The sequence below is a fragment of the Pogona vitticeps genome, chromosome 9, assembly GCF_051106095.1.
Source record: "Pogona vitticeps strain Pit_001003342236 chromosome 9, PviZW2.1, whole genome shotgun sequence".
Classification (NCBI taxonomy): Eukaryota; Metazoa; Chordata; class Lepidosauria; order Squamata; family Agamidae; genus Pogona; species Pogona vitticeps.
In genome coordinates, this window is record NC_135791.1 from 23,239,342 (window position 1) to 23,260,567 (window position 21,226).

Below are 21,226 nucleotides of genomic sequence, written 5' to 3' on the forward strand. Positions count from 1 at the left end.
TTTAAAAATCCAAGACTAGAGAGTGGTTATTTGTTTTTTTAATTTTTGTATGTAAACTGAAAAATGATCTTGTCTGCCTTCCAGAAACTCTAATAGGCTGGAAAGTGCTGTCATATTTAATGCTTCCAAAAGCTATGTTTCGGAATTACATTTCCCAGTCCAACCCACCCACCATCCCTCCACCATCCAGTGTGAGCTGGTGGACACGGGGAAGGCTTTATATCTGCAAAGGATGTGTTCCAAGGTTCCTCTTCCCCATTTTGAAAAACACAGATGGTAGCAAACATGAGTTTAATAAGAATGTGATACATATCATGGTCTCTGGCTCCCTCTCATGACCAGTTCTCATAATTACATATGTAGAAATATGTATTTCTAGGATTTTCCTTTTAATTTTTTTTAAACATTTCCAGACCATGGATAAGTGATTCAGTGTATACTGATCCCACAGATAAAAGGGGGGGGGGCTCTTGTACTCTTGGAGGTGCCCTTCAAAAGCTCCCTTATTTTTCAGGGCAAAAAGGGGGTCTGTCTTTATGATGTCACAAAGCTGAGTTCTTGTGATGTCACAGAGGTGGGGTGGACAAGGTTTGGAAGTGCAACAACACAGCACAAAATCCCTTCACACTAATAAGCCAAGGAGTGCTAGCTGATGCATGGCCAGAGTGTAAAGACTCCTCAAGGACCCAAGTGAAACTTTCTCCTCCCTCAGTCCAGTTGCCACGAGACTCAGAGAAACAAAGCAATTCATTGAGCGTTAAGTCTGGGAACAACAACTCTACTCTGCACTAGCTAAAGCCCAGCTTTGAATATATAGCAAGAAACCCCAGGATTTGGGAAGCAGTTGTCCCCCCAAAAATGTAACTTTTCCAAGTTCAGCTTCTAGAAAAGTACTGCAAAGAAATAAAAAGGAGGAGGGAAGGGGCCCTATGAATTATGAGAGACACGTGGAAGAGAAAAGGGCTTCACATTAACCAAAAGATGTGTAAAGTTGCTGCCATCAATGTGGCCATTCTCTTGAATTCTGTTCTCTTTCTTCTTTTTCCTTAAGAATACTGCAAATCCGGCATTGAGTAGCAGCCTCATATATTTAAAGTAAGTACCAAGCATGCCAGGCTAAAGGTAAGCCTGTTTGGTCTTTACCTCCCTGGTTGTAACCAACACACTTTGAAAAGTTTGCCTTTTTGCTGTCATATTGTCATGTTGTCCACATGGGAAGCAAAAGGTCTGAAGAGAACCTCTTGATCATGAGTACATTCTATACATGAGCAAGAACACAGATTTTCCGAGGTTCTTGCCCATTTGTACAACTCATGCAGAAGCAACGTGTTGACTTTTCAACGTGCTGACTTCACATGTTGCTGTCTAAGTGAAGACAGACACCTCTGAGGACAGGGGAAAATTTATGATTCCACTTGCCCCTTAATGTCTAATTTGACCCACAACAAATCATTCCTTAGAATCGTAGAATAATTGAGCCAGATGGGGCCTCTGAAGCCATCAAGGCAGGAACCCAAATCAAACAGATAGTTGTCCAATTTTCTCCAGCATTGAAGCGCTCACGACTTCCCAAGGTCATTGGTTCCATTGTCATACTACTCTAACACTTAAGAAGTTTTCCCTGATGTTCAGCCTAAATCTGGCTTCCCGTAGCTTGAGCCCATTTCTGCCACCTGTACATCTCAGCATGAAGGGCTGGGAAGTTGCAGAGCATGTGTACACGTGCCTGTGTAAACATGAAAATAACTCTATTCTCGAAGGCTTTCATGGCTGGGATCAGATGGTTGTTGTAGGTTTTTCAGGCTGTTTGGCCATGTTCTGAAGGTTTTCTCCTGAAACCTTCAGAATACGGCCATACAGCCTGAATAACCTACAACAACCATGAAAATAACTTCTTGAGCAATAGCATCACCCCTAGATGCCAGTGATGGGGAAATGATTGTCTCATAAGCCAAGAGGTGGTAGCCTCCCCATCCCACAACTGATGAGGACGTGGGCTGGAGGTAAATGCGGGTGGATCTCAGCTGACCTCATGGACTTCCCAGGAGCAGTCATATAATCCCAAGAGACACTGAAGGCCCAGGTTCTGGATGGCAAGCTGCATACTGGGAGCTACCTGTGCCCCCCTGAACTTTCCTTGAGCCACCTGCTGGCCTGACTCACCACCGTTCAATGGGAAATACTTTATAGTGTATCTAAAACCATCATGTTCTATCTCCAGGGGCATCATTGTTCCTACAGAATGCTATGTTGGGCCCAAATATCCTTCAAAACCTGACCACCTGCAACAAAATTGAAATAGGATTCTAGAAACCAGAAGTACTTTTAATTTTTTTCTTCCCATTCAGGGAAGGGCTGGTTCAGTCTGTGATGGTTTCTAGGAGTGGAAAGCTGGCCCCTGTTAACTCCAAATTGACTTACTCCCTTACGGATCCCTGCATATCAAACTATCAGGATGTGGACAGCTTTCATTCTGATTCTAGATGTGGATTCTAGATTCTGGAGGAAAAGTCAATTGCAAGTGACAAGCCATGATGGGGATATATAATCTCCAGGTTTAAAAGGAAGGTACTTCCAAAGGCCAGATGCAGGGGAGGGGTATGGGGAGAAAGGGATCTAGTGGTCTCCTGTGCTCCCAGAGGCATCGGGTGGGGCCACTGTGAGATACAGGAAGCCGGACTAGATGGGCCCTTGGCCTGATCCAGCAGGCCTCTTCTTACATTCTTATATTCTTATGTTTTCTCTTCTAGGTGAAAATAAAAAGAGGCCCTCCTTGGCCAGAATGTTGCCAGCATTCAAGAATGGGACACTATCCTCCAGCCTCTTTCAATGACCTTTGACTTACCTGACACACATTCATACTGCCTACCTAAAAGAAGAAAACTGTCTACTTGAGAAACATGACGAATATGTCAAAAGGCATTTTGACACTCATTAAGCACTGAGAGGTACACCCTCATCCAAACCCACCTAGCAAAAGAAACCCATTGTTATCTGTGTATTAAAATAGAAGTCTGAAGTGGCTGCTTTTGACTGCATCCCATTGTCTTCACCTTGGACTGTTGGGATGGAGGTGCTGAGTGCCGGTCCAGTAGCAGCTGGAGCACCTTGTAGTTGATGGAGGGTACAAGTAAAGGAGGCAGATTTATTTTACAGGAGCCTTCCAGTGTTCTGAACTGAAGGGGGGGTTTCAGCACCTTGGAGAGTTCCTGTAATAGCCAGACCAGGGCTGTGGAGAATTCCCTCAATTTAATCTGGAGGTCAATTTCGGACTTTGTTATGTATCCCAATTTAGTCTGAAGTACAGATGGGCACGAAGTGCCCATTCAGAGGTTTGCACGGATTCGTTTTTCAGCCAAACAAGGATTTGGCACTTCCTGACCCCACCTTCTCTCCAGTGGGTGTCACTCAGGGGCAGTACCCAGAGGAGGTGGGGCAGGGAAACGGGGCACTGCTCCTGAGTGAGCACCTGCTGAAGAAGGAGAGGCTTGGAACTGCTGAACACCTCCTTGGCTAAAAAACGAATCAGTGCGAACAGCTAAACTGGTGGTTTATGCCCATCTCTAGCCTGGAGTGATTTGTGTTTCATCCTTGTTGTTGTTTAGTCATTAAGTCGTGTTCGACTCTTCATGACCCCATGGACCAGAGCATGCCAGGCCCTCCTGTCTTCCACTGCCTCCTGCAGTTGGGTCAAATTCATGTTGGTCGCTTCGATGACGCTGTCCAACCATCTCATCCTCTGTCATCCCCTTCTCCTCTTGCCCTCACACTTTCCCAACATCAGAGTCTTTTCCAGGGAGTCTTCTCTTCTCATAAGATGGCCAAAGTATTGGAGCCTCAGCTTCAGGATCTGTCCTTCCAGTGAGCGCTCAGGGTTGATTTCCTTCAAAATGGATAGGTTTGTTCTCCTTGCAGTCCAGGGGACTCTCAAGAGTCTCCTCCAGCACCACAATTCAAAGTGTCATCCTATTCACCATCAATTAATCAGTTTGTGAAGCTGATCCATTGACGTGCACTGGAAAACTAAAATAATGATAACATTTTTAGAAGAGGTAGCCATCGTTGTCTCTGCATGCCTATCAGGCAAAAACAAAATGAAAATAAAAATTAGTCTTTAAGTTGGCACAAAGTTGTTGTCTTCTTTATGTTTTTATGTTTCTTTTGGTTTTGCCTGATGTAACAGTTTTGGCTCATTCATTTGTGCACTGATGTGTATGGAGTTTGGAAGCAGGACAATGGCTAAGGAGGGAGATAAATGTGCCAGATTTCCAATAGCTAGCTTCAGGAGTCTGCATATGTTAAGCACCTTCAGCCTTTGCTTCCAAAATGAAATGAAATGAAGTGAAAACCAAACCATAGTAGGCTGAAGCAAGTGGAGTGCTGTCCAATTCACCTTCCAGAACTGAGTCAGTCCCTTCTGTTTGATCCAAATCTCATAACAAATCAAACTGAGCCTAACTCATTTAGGTTCAGAACTGGGGATTTGTCAGAATCTAGTGTAAAACCTCAAATCTATTTCACCCCTGTGGTGGGAAAGCAACACAGATACCACTCCCTATTCCTGAAGGTTGATGTCATGGAAAAGTCACAGTTAAATGTTAGATGTATTGTATTCTCAAAGGTTTTCACTGCTGGGATCTGATGGTTGTTGTGGGCTTTTCGTGTTCTGAACATGGCCAAAGAGCCTGAAAAACCCACAACAACCATTAAATGATAGACTTAATTAAGTGACCCTTTAATGCACAGTATGATGGTATTTGTCTCCCAGTGGGCTGGGCTGTACCTCACTGGGGGGGAAAGACATGATGTCCAGGACATAGAAGTGTGGGTGATCACGGAACAAAGGAAGGTTAATTGCCTTAGAGAGAGAACAAAGGAGTCGACAGCGGATGTCCGAGCCAGCGGAGCCTACTGGCAACGCCCCGAGAGCTCTTTTATTGACTTAGCAGGATTACATAGTATATTATGAGAAAAACAGATAGGATACTAGTTACCTAATCATAACTAGGATTGGCTAAAATAACCCTTTGATCTTATGCTCTACCTCTAAGAGACAGGGCAGAAGAAGGGGTTACCCCCATCTGCTGGCAGCTGCTGCTTCCTGCCAGGAGTGTGTACACGTCACTGGAACAGAATGCAGCTACAGCCTTTAAGCAGAAGTTTCCCACATAGAAGGAACAAACTTATACACAAGACATAAGGATTTTTCCTCACACAGCACTGTAGGTTAAAAGGTAAAACAATGAATTTTTGGAAGCTTGGGAGATAACAGCATCATCAATGCATAGGTCTTTCGGCATTTTGGGATCTGACTGGCATCCTATCATCACAACACCTAATACAAGTAGAATAATTAATATAAAGAATTAGCAGTTCATTGCCCTTCAATTTCCAAAGGGGTTGGTAGGTTTACAGAACAGAGAATCAGCATCTTAAATAGAAGGCAATTTGTTACAACTTGAGCTTTTGTTGATTACACAACCATCTCACCAGATGTCTATTATATAATATAAGCTGCTTTTTCTGAGTTTCCCCAAATCTGTGAGTCTTTTAAAACTGTACGCTGTTTGATTTGTGCATTTTTCTAAATACATGTATGTTACTGAACACCCTCCCTCCCTTTCTCCCCCTCTTTCACAAAACACATCACATGCTGAGAGGTTTATGGATTTTCATCTGCAAAGTGTACCATGTTACTCACATTGAATAAATCCATCTTTTTTAAAAAAGTGTCAGAATTTCCCTGCATCCTTAACCTGTACTTGCTAGACAGCAGACTAGATGCAGAAGACACGAGCTGGAAAATAAGGTTTACTGTAGCGATAGATGAAGTCTTTTGCTGAAGGATAAAGATTACTTTTATACACCAGATATGCTTGTTCAGGAAAGCAGCTGGGGAATTGGGAGATAATACCACTGGCTTTCTAAAAATGGCCTGCCTCCATCAGTACCACCTTTAGTTACTCCTAGGCAGTTATGATGAAGAGTATCTGTTATCATGCAGCAGCTCAGTGATGTGACGAAGCAGAAAGTAGCTTTCATAGACAGCAAATAGATACAATGGCTTAAAGTTACAGTGGTGCCTCGCTAGACGATGATAATCCATTCCACTGAAATCGCTGTTTAGCGAAATCATTGTCTAGCGAAAAGCATTTCCCTATTGGAATGCATTGAAACCTGTATAATGCGTTCCAATGGGGAAGAATCGTCGTTGTCTAGCGAAGATCGGCCATAGGAAAGCCACTTTGCGAACGCCCGATCAGCTGTATAAGAAGCTGTCTTGCGAAGCTTAGGTCCTGAAAACACCCATTTTGCGAGCGTGGAGGAAGCTGTCAAAATCGTCTAGCAAAAATTGGTTTGTGAAGCAGGGACCAAACATTGTCCAGCGAAATTCCCCCACAGGAACCACTGTTTTGCGAATCACTATAGCGATCACAAAAAGTCAATGTCTAGCGAAAAAACTGTCATGCGGGGTAACTGTGTAGCGAGGCACCACTGTATAGCAAAACAGACATGAGTTGTGGCCTGACAAAATGACACCCAATTACTTAAGTAAAACCATTCATAAGAAGAGTTTCCTACCAGGCTCCGAGAAAATTTTTAACCCATTCAAAATATTAGAGATGAATTCCAGACGTCTGTAAGAGGAGCTGAGTCTATTTCTGTAATTCTAAGATCACTGCAGATCTTGTTCTGAAGTGATCTCAGGATTATAAAACGATCTCAGTCATTTTCCCGGTCCACCGCAGTGAAAGGGACGACACTGAAGCTTTGGACACATCCTGAGAAGTCAAGATTCGGTGGAAAAGAGAGTTAAGTCCGTAAAGGTGGAAGGCAGTCGGAAAAGAGGAAGGCCAAATTTGAGAAGGATTGGCTGAGTAATGGGGGGTCACTATATGTCAGACATGGCCTCACAGCACACAATAACTAGAAGATGATGGATCCGCTTCTGTAGTTCTCGGGCTGATGATAGTCTTGTTCATCTGAAAAAGAGAGTCAAGGTAATGGTGGTGGGGTTTGTCTCCGAACATCTCATGAGAGACAAAGATCAAGTACAGAATCTATTTTTGATGCTTGGACACTCAGTCTGGAATCAGAGGCTTTCTTGAGTCATTTGCAGAGTGTTCATCCCCCAATCAAAGGGACGTGGTGGCGCTGCGGGCTAAACCGCAGAAGCCTGTGCTGCAGGGTCAGAAGACCAGCAGTCATAAGATCGAATCCACGTGACGGAGTGAGCTCCCATCGCTTGTCCCAGCTCCCGCCAACCTAGCGGTTCGAAAGCATGCAAGTGCAAGTAGATAAATAGGTACCACCTCGGTGGGAAGGTAACAGCGTTCCATGTCTAAATCGTGCTGGCCATGTGACCACGGAAGATGGCCTTCGGACAAAAACGCTGGCTCTATGGCTTGGAAACAGGGATGAGCACCGCCCCCTAGAGTCGAACACGACTGGACAAAAATTGTCAAGGGGAACCTTTACCTTTACCTTTACCATCCCCCAATACGCTGCAGTGGCACACACAGGGCAGTGTTTGGTTGTTTGGAAGAGGCATCTGAGAGCCTGCTTTGCAAAATGAACAGGAAAGCCCCCCTACCCGTTGGGTTGGCTTACCACATTTAGAAGGGGGCGGTGAGAAGGATCTGCATTACCGTCCCAGAAAGGGGCAATGATTGCAGATCCATGGTATCAGGATTTTAATTACTATGATCGTTACAAAGGGGAACCACAGCTGAAAGCTCACCCTCCTGCAAGACAAGGTGAGACCACAGCCTCAGGCGGCAGCTTAGGAAGGGACGGCAAACCGCACACCCAAACGCCATCTGGAGAGCTACCCATCAGAAGAGGATCAACCCTCACCCCTCACCCTGAGGACTTCTTGGGCAACTCCTTGGTCAGGTCTTATCACTTCAATTCTTGGTAGACAGCCTCGTCGCCATGTTGCAGCACCTGAAGGGGAACAAAAGAAGACAGTCCAGCAGGATGGTGGAATCTATTAACATCTCATTTTAAAAACCGTCTGAAAAGGCCTGGTTCTTTCGCACCAAGAAGCAATCAGTAAATAGTTTGAAACAATAAAGCCACAAATAATGCGTAGGGGATCATACTCTCATATGGTGATGTGGCTGTTTCTTTTTAACCAATGCATTGATGGGTTGGGTCTGCAGGATTTCAATAACAGCAAACCTTAAAATAGATGCCACTGGAGGAAACCTTCAGAAAATGCATGATGATTAAACAGCTCAACTTGCTGCTCCAAAGCAGAGACATTGGCATTACTAAATTTAATGTTTTCGTTCCTTGATGTAAACATGTGCAGATTTTCCTTTTTTAAAAAAAAAGACTAACAGCAATAGCCTGTATGCTTACCACATAGACGTTACTGGGATCTGACTGCTTCTCAGACTTGATCTGGAATAACGACAAAAGAAAAGTTTGATGTCCTGCTCAAGGAATTATCGGTTATGCTGTCAGCTTGCATGATTAGAGAAAGACTTTTGAAAAAATCATCAAGGAAAGGCAGGGAGCATACACTTTGCAAGCAGAAAGAAATCATCATCCAACATAGAACTGTAACGCTGGAAGGGACCCTCGGGGTCATGGAGTCCGTCCCTCGTCAGGGAGGCCCAGTGGGGGAATCGAACTCCCAACCTCTGGCTCTGCAGCTATAGACCTGAACCACTGAGTTATCTATCAAGTTCGGTAAGTAATGATGTGACAATAAGTCACATAGAATTAGAGGAACAGTGGTGCCTTGCTTAACGAGCGCACCGTTTAACAAAGAATCCGCATAGCGACGCATTTTTGTGATCGTTAATGCGATTGCATTGCGACTTTTTGAATGGCAAAACATCGCATTGCGATGATCAGTAAGCGTTTCGCTTACTGATGTTCACATTGCGATGTTATAAAAACAGCTGATCGGCGGTTCCAAAATGGCCACCAGAAGGAAAAAATGCCTGCCAGCTCTGTTTTCGCGCCCTGCCCTCGCTTACCGGGCGGCGAACTTGGTGGCCGAATGGGGGAATCTTCGCATAGCGGTGAGTTTTCGCCCCATAGGAACGCATTAAATGGAGTTTAATGCGTTCCTATGGGTTCCCCCCCCCCGCATAGCGATGAATGCGATTAGCGACGTTAATCCTGGAACGGATTAACATCGCTATGTGGGGCACCACTGTAGTTCATTGTGTGAGTTCACACCCATGCACACAACTTTCTGTGGTAGTTGTGGGCCTCTGGAAACCTCCAATTTTTGAATGCTTTCATTTTTTAAAAAAGAGAGGAATTGCACCTTCTAGTGCTCTGTAAGCAGAACATTCTGAGCACCCCACCAAACTGCAAGCTAATTATCTTTGATATTTCACCAAATGGGGCAGAACTGGGGCAGTCTCAAAGCTCTCGAACGGTGTAGAGCAAACGTGCTCTGTGGCAACTAACTCACGAGTAACTTGTATTTTATTTTTTTTAAAAAGAAATTTCACCCCCAACCACAACGAAGGTGGACCTTGAGGAGGTCCCATCTCAGCACATTGCTAGTCATCCCTATGGCCAATGTCAATGGTATCAGCCATGGCAGGAGAGGAAACACGTCATTACTTACGCTGGTCCCTGGTTGCTCCTGAGTTGACGGAAGGTCTCCATACAAGGACGGAATGGAATTAATCTGGGCTGGATTCTCACTCCGAACACGGGCACCTGGGAGGCAGATAAGATCCCTGGGTGAGTCTCCTGCCTCAACATTTTGCTGCAGGATGGATGAGGTATGGAACCTCAGATTAACTCAGCGGTTCCCAACCTTGGGTAACCCAGGGGTTCTTGAACTGCAATTCCCAGAAACCCTGGCCAGCACAGCAAGCAGTGAAGGATTCTGGGTACTGTAGCCCAAGGTTGGAAACCACTGGATTAACTCCAAGATGAGTTGCCACCAGGGGGATACTGGGAACTGTAATCCAAAAAATATAATGTTCCTAAATTTTTCTCCCTCTCTTCCATTATTTGTACAGTAGTTTCTATGGACGGAAAAGAGCAGATACGGATTAAATGGTTTTCAATGCATTCCTATGGGAAATGCAGATTCAACATAAGAACTTTTCAACTTGAGAACCACCTTCCAATACGGATTAAGTTCTTAAGTAGAGACCCCACTGTATTCTATCCTTACACCTCCTTCATCTCCTCCATTGTCTTACACACCGACGTTTCGCCTCTTCTTAACTCTGTGCCAGTATCTCAACACGCTGTTCTGTCTGCCGTTTTCTCTAATGCCAAACATGGAAAAAATGAAATGTTGACATGCTTCAAAAGCAGAAATATCCCACTCCTGCTTTGTCTACACTTGTGATTTTTTTAAAAAAATATATAATCTTTGCTTTTCTTTTTCTCCTTTTTAAACATTTAAAGGTGTCTAGTCTGCAAACCTTTGGAGCTAGAGGTCTGAAACTAGACAGGTCTAACCCTCTCTTTATAATCCAACATGCCTCCCCATGTCACTTACAGTTTACTTTGCTTTATTACAGACATCAGTGCAAAACCCCCCACCCCCAAAAAACGAAATAGCCAGCTTGGTTTCCCAATGAGAGTCAACGGGAAATTTAGGAATCAGTTAGGATCTGAAGCACGGAGGGAGTGAGAAGGGGCACCCACCATTCCGGAATGAAACAGGATCAATTCCAAAGGCCTCCAGATTAGAGCAGGGAACCCTTCCACAGCTCGTTAAAAATTAATCGTCTCTCCATACTCTATCATATTTGAATGTGGAAGTCATATGCTGCATCCTGGCTTCAGCTATAGCACCTTGGTCATGGAAAATGTACTCTGTACATGGTCAGAGGTGCTCTCCCATTGCTGTGTTTGCCCAAAGTCCAAGCCTGGGTATTAAGATGAGGTTTAGAATCTGCAACCCAGCTGGGAGGACTTTGGGAAAAGATTCAGAAGGGTTGACACGAAAGCTTTCAAGTTCCTGCATGCTTTTCTGGTTTTCATGTAGCTCAGAAGCAAAACCCGCCAAGTCTGGCACTTCCAAGTTCCACAATATTACTCACGGAAATAACACAGCAGCATCATCACCAGAGCTATTATCCCCACCAGTCCAAGACAGATGCCAGCAATGAGCTTCCCAGGTAGCTCCAGTTGTGTTTCTGGAACATAAAGGCATAGCTGTAAAAACTTTCCGAAAGTTTCCCCATAAGAGTCCTAATTCTCTCTTCTTCTCTTTTGTGGACCCCAGTTTTTATGCTGCCTGCCATTTCTCCAAGGCAGCATTCATCACCTATTCATCAGCATCCCTTTTTTGCTTCAACGGCTACAACAACCCTGTGATGTAGGAGGTTGGCATTTAAAAAAAAAAGAAAAGAAAAATGAATAGCCAGAAACTGGATGCAAAAACATGGACATTTCCCCCAAAGCAAGCAGGAAAATAGGCTTTTTTTAAAAAAAGGTGGCAGGGGAGAAGGGAAGTGAAACAATTATTTTTAGAAAATTGAAAAGCCACCATGGCAGGGGAGAGAGAGAGAGAGAGAGAGAGAGAGAGAGAGAGAGAGACAGACAGACAGACAGACAGACAGACAGACAGACAGACAGACAGACAGACGGGGGGGGAAACGAGATTCTAACCAAAGGATGTCTACTAAATGGAAAATATTTTCCACTGAATGTACAAAGGAGAGGGGGAGTAGATGAGGACGTGGAAGAGAAAGTCAGCAGAAAGCGAATGGGGGTAGAATCGATCCTTTGCAAATATAGAATCCCTGGTTCAATTCCCAGTATTTCCAAGAAGCATTATGACAGTGTTCTCCAAATCTGGGCTGGGGGTGGGGTGGGGTGGATGATGGGCAATTACTCCTGGGGAGGGCTATGGAAATATTTCAATAGTGGCAGAAGACTGGGTGATTTTCATCCTCCTCACTGTTAAACTCATTTTGTTTTTATTGTTTCTAAAGATAAATTGCACTCCTCCCTCCTTTTTTCATGAAACCCATTTCCCCTTTCTATCATGAGACACATTAGGACCCCTGTATCCATGGGGGATGGGTTCCAAGTCCCCCTCCCACAGATGCTGAAAAATACAGATTATAGCAACTGGTCTCTGCCTCCCTGTATTGACTAGCTTGAGAGTCCCTTGGACTGCAAGGACAACAAACCTATCCATTCTGAAGGAAATCAACCCTGAGTGCTCACTGGAAGGACAGATCCTGAAGCTGAGGCTCCAAGACTTTGGCCATCTCATGAGAAGAGAAGACTCCCTGGAAAAGACCCTGATGTTGGGAAAGTGTGAAGACAAGAGGAGAAGGGGACGACCGAGGATGAGATGGCTGGACAGTGTCATCGAAGCGACCAACATGAATTTGACCCAACTCCGGGAGGCAGTGGAAGATAGGAGGGCCTGGCGTGCTCTGGTCCATGGGGTCACGAAGAGTCGGACACGACTAAACAACTAAACAACAACAGACCAGAGCATGTCCCAAACTACTTTTCTTTTTCTTTTTTTAGAAGACAACCTGAAGTCTTCTCGGCCTTTTCTTATTCACGTCGATTTGGACAGTCAAGCACTGCTGTCCGGATAATGATCAAACAAGTTCTCGACAAAAGAAGGAAGTCACTTCCTCACACGAGAATTGCATTAGGCCACGTTGTGGCAGCACCACACAGTGAAGCATGTCGACACAGCTGCCCATAACAGCCTGACCCTACATATGACCAACTCATTGATTTGGCCTTTCTGACCCCACAGCATAACTTTAGAAATGGTTTAGAACAGTGATTTCCAACCGTGGGGAATCCAGGTATTCTTGAACTGCAGCTCCCAGAACCTAGGTGGTGAAGACTTCTGGGAATCGTAGTCCAAGAACACCTGGTTGACTCAAGGTTGGGAACCACTGGTTTTGAAGTTTAGCTGCCATTGCTTCTTCGCAAGAAACCTTGTGTCCATTGAACAATAAGAGCAAAAAAAGACCCCTGTTCTGTGGTGCATATACAAAATGCTGATATGAAAGCTTTGGCTGAATGCAACCTTACTTGGGCTCAGTGAGAAAATAAAGATGGGTAGGGTCACTCCATATAGGTTCTGTAGGAAGGGCTCAGAACCAGCTCTCCCAATCTCTGCTCTCTTCAACTCAAGAAAGGAAAATCAAGATATGTACCATCAATGGTTTTTATCCTCACAAATGTAGACGCGCAGGCGTTGACGTTGGTCTGAGGATTGTGCACGCAGCATTTATAGATGCCCTCATTTTCCCAGGAGGTCGAATTAATGGTCAGGTCTTTTTCTTCCACATCTGCACTGGTGTCGTTGAAAAACCAGCAGTAACACGGAGAAGGCACTGAATCGGCGCTACAGCTGAGAGTCAAGCTGGACCCTAGCAGCCAAGATATGTTTCCAGAGGGAGTTATTTCAACGGAATGTGATCTATCTACAACAGAAAGGAGGAAAGAATAGAAAAGGTAAATAATCAAAGCGGGGCTCAGGAAGAAAAGTGTCATACCTAGGACAGGGGCTAAGGTTTAACTCTTCTTTACTGGCTAGATAGCTCAGTGGTTTAGACATCTGGCTCACAACCACAAAATTGGGAGTTCAATTCCCCAGTGTGACGCCAGAGAGAATAGTCAGCCTGGGTGGCCTTGGGCCAGCTGCACAGCCCCAGAGTATCCCCCAGAAAAAGGGAAATGTAAACTACTTCTGAATATTCTCTCCCCGGAAAACCCTGAAAAACAGTTGCCATAACTCAGAATGGACTTGACAGCCCATGGTGATCATTTATTGTGATTAACCCTCCTTTGTTTGAAAAAAATCAATGATCTATGTTTATACCACCATAGAAGCCCGGAACTCAACTTCCAACATCACACAAACCCTACTCAGACGTTATGCCTGAATTTATGGTGAGGATGCACACATATGAACCTCATTTCCCCACCCAGCAGTTGCTCAGATCTTTCCATGGGTGATGTTCTACAGAGGAGATTTATAAGCACAGATTTGAGAATTCTGTGTAAATTCCAGATGGGGATTCTACCGATAATTGTGACCATTCTAATGGTATAAATACCTTCAACCCAAATTTGATTTGCTGCAGAAAAGACTAGTTGCAAGCAACATAGTTACATGTAAGTCTTTTTTTAGCAACAAGTAACATAACTAGTATTTATGACACTATTTATTTGGTCTAACAAGTAATACCCAGTTACTTTTTAAAGTATTTTAAAGGGTATTTTAAATGGAGTTTATGCCATTCTCTTATCAATCCTAAGCAGGAAAGAAAGGAGTTGGTTTCGTCTTTCGAATTTTTATAAATATGTCCAAGGTGCAATAACAGAACTGACCACTAGAAGGCACCAGGGGGTATTTTTGCAGTATTTGATTGGGACACATTGCAATGACTTGCCAGATCACAGCAACAGTAACTATAGAGGAAGCTGGTTGAGGAAAAAGGATGAGAAATAATGAGTAATACAATGAGTACCTTGTATTATTCATTGTATCCTACCACATAACATCAGCCATGTCAACCTTTCCAAACCCTGTGATCGAGGTTACCCTATCCCCAGATTTAGAAATTCTGGAACATCCTACCAATATTTAAGAACATTTCAATGATATACTAGAATACAGTAGGTGCCTCACTAGACAGTGAGTCAACCGTGAGTCAACTTTTCTTTGGCTACCTGAACCCTTTGGGATCAAATGAGCAGGGTGTTGACTGCAAGTACAGTGGTCCCTCGCTAGACAGGTATCCCGCATGACAGTTTTTTCGCTAGACATTGACTTTTTGTGATCGCTATAGCGATTCGCAAAACAGTGATTCCTATGGGGGAATTTCGCTGGACAATGTTTGGTCCCTGCTTCGCAAACCGGTTTTTGCTAGACGACAATTTTGATAGCTTCCTCCGCACTCACAAAACGGGTGTTTTCGGGACCTACGCTTCACAAGACAGCGATTTAAACAGCTGATCGGCGGTTCTCAAAGCGGCTTTCCTATGGCCGATCTTCGCTAGACAACGACAATTCTTCCCCATTGGAACACATTAAACAGGTTTCAATGCATTCCAATGGGGAAATGCTTTTTGCTAGACGATGATTTCGCTAAACAGCGATTTCAGTGGAACGGATTATCGTCTAGCGAGGCACCACTGTACAATTTATAAACCTACTTCTCGTGACCAAACTTCATGAAAAGTTAAATATCTTCCCATGTTATCCATTTTATTTTCTAACAACCGTGTTGCTCTACAGAAAGAGACTTGCATTGCCCTATTTCTCATCTCTAATCCATCATGTGACATTCCTCAGAATCAAACATGAAGGAAAACTACAAAAAAAGGACCACATCTCTCAACACCCCCCCTTCTGGCTGAGGGATTCCAGTAGTTGCTGTCTTTAAAAAGGAACTTATCCATGTTCTGGAAGAAACCAAGATTGCCCTCTCTTGTCACGGCGACATCTTGGTATCACTGACCAAAGGTGGACGATCTTGAAATTCCAGGGGACAAAGTCTGGTTTGTGGTGGTGTGTGACAAATGCCCAACTCGGCTCCTATCTGGTTGTCCACGAGCCAAAACCACATAGAAGAAGCAGCTCAGGATGGTACAGGCTGGGAAAACAAAATATTGCTGGATGCAAATCTTATGTTGATTAACACATGCATTCATACATTAAAGTCTTTCTTGAGCTGGCGTTGTTCAAGTCCCTTCCTCGTTTCTTTACAAAATGTTGCCAGATCTCAGCACTTTCAAAATATTATTTATTTATTACTTTAATTTATATGCCACCCCATCAGTGCCAAAGCACTGTTTTGGTTGGTTTACAAGGAGTTAAAAACAAACCACATAGAGCAATAAATGCTAAATGAGAACACAAATAGCGTAAGAACCTAAGAAGAACCCTGATGGATCAGGCCAAAGGGCCCATCTAGTCCAGCTTCCTGTATCTCACAGTGGATCCATGGTGCGGCATCGTCTAAAAAACTTAACAACCAATGATGCTAAACCAATTAAACCAAAACTGAAATTAAACAGGTACAGCTTTTCCCAGCATGATGATGGAGCAATGGAAAGGACTTCGCCTGTTGAATAGCAACCTGCCATGTATCTATTCAAAGAAAAGAAATATGGCATCTGCACCTTCTCTTCCCTGACATCAAGTTGTTTTTATTAATGACTCTGGTCTTGTTAGTGCATCTCAGTCCTAGAGTAGGAGACCGTGCAGATACAGTATGTGCTTCTTAAAGTATGGCTGTTTTTTTCATCAGATATTGAAATATCTACGGACAGGAGATAGGAGAGCTTTACAGAGATCCTGAACGTCCAGGAAGATAAATAAGTGAGTTCTAGAGCAAATCAAGTCTGAACTCTCTCTCGGGAGGCAAAAATGATTAAACTCAAGCTGTCCTACTTTGGACACATCGTGAGAAGGCAAACGTCTCTCAGAAAGACAATAATGCTAGGAAAAGTGGAAGCTAGCAGGAAAAGAAGACAACCATATACTGTATGAGGTAGATTCACTCCCGAAAGGAATCCACAGGCTTGTGTTTACAAGACCTGAGCAGAACCGTTGAGGACAGGACATTTTGGAGAACGTTCATTCATAGGGCCACCATAGGTTGGAGATAACGTGACAGCACATAACACCAACAATTTGAAATATACTCAAACGTCCAATTCCACTACTGAAACTCTGACTGTGAAATTTAATCTTAGCTTGTCAACAACTTTACTAGGTTTTGGCAGAGGTCTAATTATCAAATCTTGTTATGTGTCTCATTACAGGACAACTGCAAATCTACGGTATCTGAATCGTCGTTTCATTTCATCCCTGACGTAATTGTCAGATGCGAACACCCAGTGCGGTGTAGTGGGTGGGCTATGACTCAGAAGACCTGGGTTTGAATCCTTACTCAGCCATAGAAACTAACGGCGGAGGAGTGGAACAAATGAAACCAATCCCTAAATATCTCACTCACCTTGAAAGCCCAGTCAGGATATCTATAAGCCAATTCTGACATAACGGCACATGATAACAACAAGGATACAATTACCTGTCATCAACCCCATAGTGTCAAAGACCCTAAATGCTATGCACAGCTAACCTGTTAGCAAACACTGAGAAACAACATATAACAGCTATTTTAAATATTTCCAAATAATACAGATGTGCAATACAAATGAATTCATGCTGTAGCCTGCAGCAGCTTTTCCTGTAGATATTTAACTCCAAAATGAAGGGTGAGGAAAATGTGAGTTCCTGATATCTCTGTAAACCACTCTGTTCAACGTTGCTTCATCCTAATCCTTAACTCTGAATTCTATTCCTTCTTTACCTGATAAAATAAACCTTTCTGAGCATATTCTTCTTGGACAGATGAGATGAAGTTCCATTGGCATTCTTTGAATAGCCGGGGACCTAGAAGGAACTGGTAGTTATTAAAATGATCATCTTTCAATATCATCAACCCCCCATGTAAAAATTTCAGATTTTTCCCCTCTCTCCCCATACCCTTTGATTTCTTCAGTTAAGGAAGAGAAACCCCCAGTCTATGCTCTCTTGTTACTTCTCTGGGACCTTTGGACCTTCTCTGCTTTGTCTCATGTCATCTAGATGTCTGTTTTGCTGATGGATGCAGCAATAGGACAGAGACCTAAGAAGAACATATATCTGGGGTAACCCCACCCCAATCTTCACACATTCAGTGTCAAAAACAAGCTAATCCCCAGCCGATACCCATTATGCAAAGCAGAAAGAGCCTTGGAAACAATAGACCTTTTGGTAAAAAAAAAAATTACAGCTGGACTGAATCTCCCATGTGACATGGACTAAATGGTGTCTCACTCATCTCTTGGCAAAAACTCATGTTCTCAAAGGTAAACATTTGCTTATAACTTTGCATGTGATGTCCATCAAAATCCCCCTGGTGAGGCATCAAATTCGAGAGCAAGCTCGGTGGAACAGGAAAAGAGGCAGTTCTTCTGAACATGTACAAAGGGTATCTTTTTAAACCTCTAGAGAGTTTGTTTTCCTTGCTGGTGAAGAACCATGAACCTCACACAGTTTGGGAAAGGGAGTCAAGCTTTAAGTTCCAGAAGCCTCTTATTTCTAGAAATCAAGGAAGAAGAGAGCATGCTTAATTTCTAAACTAATTTAAGAGCCTTTTCCTCTTTTTGCTGGTTAATAAAACATGTTTCACATGACATCTGACGCTGATTGGCTGAGATAACATGATGTCACAGAATGTTTATGAACCATAAATCCAAGCACTGCAAAACCAAGTAGAATGTATGCGGAGCTGTTTTATTCTTGAGTCAGAGCATTGACCACAGTGGCGTCTGCTCAAGCTGGCAGTGACTCACCACCACAGTCTTTGACCTGGGCTGTAAACTCACTCACCCACTGTTGTATGACATGGTTGTGTAGTTCTCCTAGAAGTGGCAAATGTGTAACTGGGCAGTACCAATCCGAATGACAGGGGAGGGCTTACTTTTACGCAACAGGAATTTAATGCAGGTCAACAAATCCAGGCTGGCGGAAAAACCATTCTCTTCAATAACCAGATTTATAAACATGTAGGTGAACGTATTCTAGTCTTAGATTCAAAGCATCCCATCATATGTACCTTCATGTGCTCTCCGATGTGGTACAATTGAAACACAGGTATCACTAGCTAAGTGAGAATTAGGTCTAAAGGTGGAAAGTAATACCTACGAGATACATAACTTCCTCTTGAATGCCTTCAGCGTTGGAGCTCCCACCGCCTTCCAAAGTAATTGGTTCCATTGTTGTACTGCTCTAACAGTTAAGGAGTTTTTCCTGATATTCAACCAACATCTGGCTTCCTGTCACTTGAGCCCATTGTTGTGTGTCCTGCACTCTGGGATGATCGAGAACAGATCCTGCCCTGTCTCTTTATGACAGCCTTTCAAGTCTTTGAAAAGTGCTGTCCGATCTCCCCTCAGTCTTCTTTTCTCAAGACTAAACCTGCCAAGTTCTTTCCGTTTTTCCTCCTAGGGCTTGGTTTCCAGCCCCCTGATCATCACCCTTATTGCCCTCCTCTGAACTTGCTCCAGTTTGTCAGCATCCTTCTTCAAGTGCAGTGTCCAGAACCAGACACAGTCCTCGAGATGAGGCCTAACCAGTGCTAAATAGAGGGGGAATGGTACCCCACAGGATTTGGAGGCTATACTTCTGTTCATGCAACCCATAGTGGGTGGTGTGTGTGCATGCATGGAATTCTGTAAGGTTACTAATTAAATGCTAAAGCATCACTCAAACAAAGAACTTGGGACATAGAACTTTAAGAGCATCGGAGCCAGTCAGGCAAATACAATGTTGTTATTAATAATGCCTTTATAATATCATCGTCTACGTTGGCTTGAGCATATTGTGAGAATGGCTGATGGTCGGATTCCAAAAGATCTCCTGGATGGAGAATTACTGCAGGGAAATCGCCCCAGAGGGAGACCACAGCTGTGATACAAGGAGATCTGCAAGCGGGATCTGAAGGCCTTGGGAATGGACCTCAACAGATGGGAAACCCTGACATCTGAGCGTTCAGCCTGGAGGCAAGCGGTGCATCATGACCTCTCCCAATTTGAAGAGGCCCTTGTCCAGCAGGCTGAGGCAAAGAGGCAGTCCCGAAACCAGCAAAATCAGGGAGCTGGTCAGGGGACAGATTGCACTTGTCTGCAATGTGGAAAGGATTGTCACTCTCGAATTGGCCTTCTCAGCCACACTAGATGCTGTTCCAAATCCTCCATACAGAGCATGTTACCATAGTCTCTCAAGACTGAAGGATGCCTAATACTAATACAATATCTTCATATTTGATTAGCACAATGTCAACAAGGACCAGAAGAGCCTTCACATTAGCGAGACTTAATATTTTACCCTCTAAGCTCATGGAGGGAAGATTTCAATATATACCTATCTCGGATTGCCTGTGTCTATGTAACGATGGCCAAGTGGAAATGGTAGGCCATGTTTTACTGCATTGTCTTTTGTAATAGAGATCTACACACCAACCTCCTGAGCCCAATCGTTCTCAGATATCCAGAGAGACCTGATGAATTTTACATCAGGCTACTTTTTTAAATCAAGCTACTCCCTTATTACACACTCTGCAGCAAAATTTTGTGTAGCAGTCATGGTACAGCGCTCCCTTATAGTCTCCCGAGTCCACAGGTTGACTGGTTTAAGCATGAGGGTGGTTTATTGTCGAGTGTAGAGAAATGTTGTGGTCCCAACGGAAGGGAGGAAATGTTTACAAATCTTTACAAATAGGTAGGGAGGACTCCCTATAACCCAAACCAGTTTGCCCTAGACGATCCAGTGGTTCAAAGGATTGCTATAAAAATGCTGTATGTGATTCTCTCCATATTTTACAGCTAGTACACAATTAATTATCTGTTGTAAACTTTTAAAATTGAGTTTTGTATATTTAAGCAACATAATACGTTTTATGAACTGGTTGTACACTTTTTAAATTGCATTTTGTATACTTTACCCATAAATATGTTTATGAGCTGGTCACTAGACCCCTTCCAGCTGGTATAATTCTGTGTCCCAAGACAGCCACCGGGTGGCGACATTGTCACTGGCTGTCAAAATGGAAACCGTCTTATGACCCAAGTCCCTTCCGGATGACATTTTCCCATCTCCAACCACTCTGTGTCTTCCTGGCTTTCATCCGGGCGGCTCCTTGCTCCATTTGCTTCGCTGGTGTCGGGGGTTAATGGTGGAGAAATGAACTTGGTAACGCCATCTTTCTCAACCCCCTTCCAGGAAGCTGCCCACCGCAGGTTGCTACATGAACACGCACGACAGCAGTGGTTTTGCAATAGTGTCAAAGTAACTAACTCGTGGAGGTTACTAACTCGTGGAGGATGGGAATGGGTTACTTCATGTTCTTTGTGTGCTCTGGGTAGGAAAGCAGGAAGGCAAAGCCTGGCAAATTTACATTTGATTTCTGGCTGGAGGATTCTGGGAACATCATCCCCCAAAGCAACTGTGCCAGGATCCAGCCCATGGGAGATGTGTCTGTACGCACTTCTTGAAACCTGAAATATCTCATCTATCTAGCAAAGGTGGTGTTTCTCCATTCTCTACCACCCAGTGCTTCTGATGAGTTAGATCCAGGATCATACAAACCTGGCTTTGTAGCCCTTGGCATATATCAGATGCCCCCATTATCTGCCCAAAAAAATGAAGGGGGAAAGGAGATTAGGGGAACTGCCATTCCTGAAA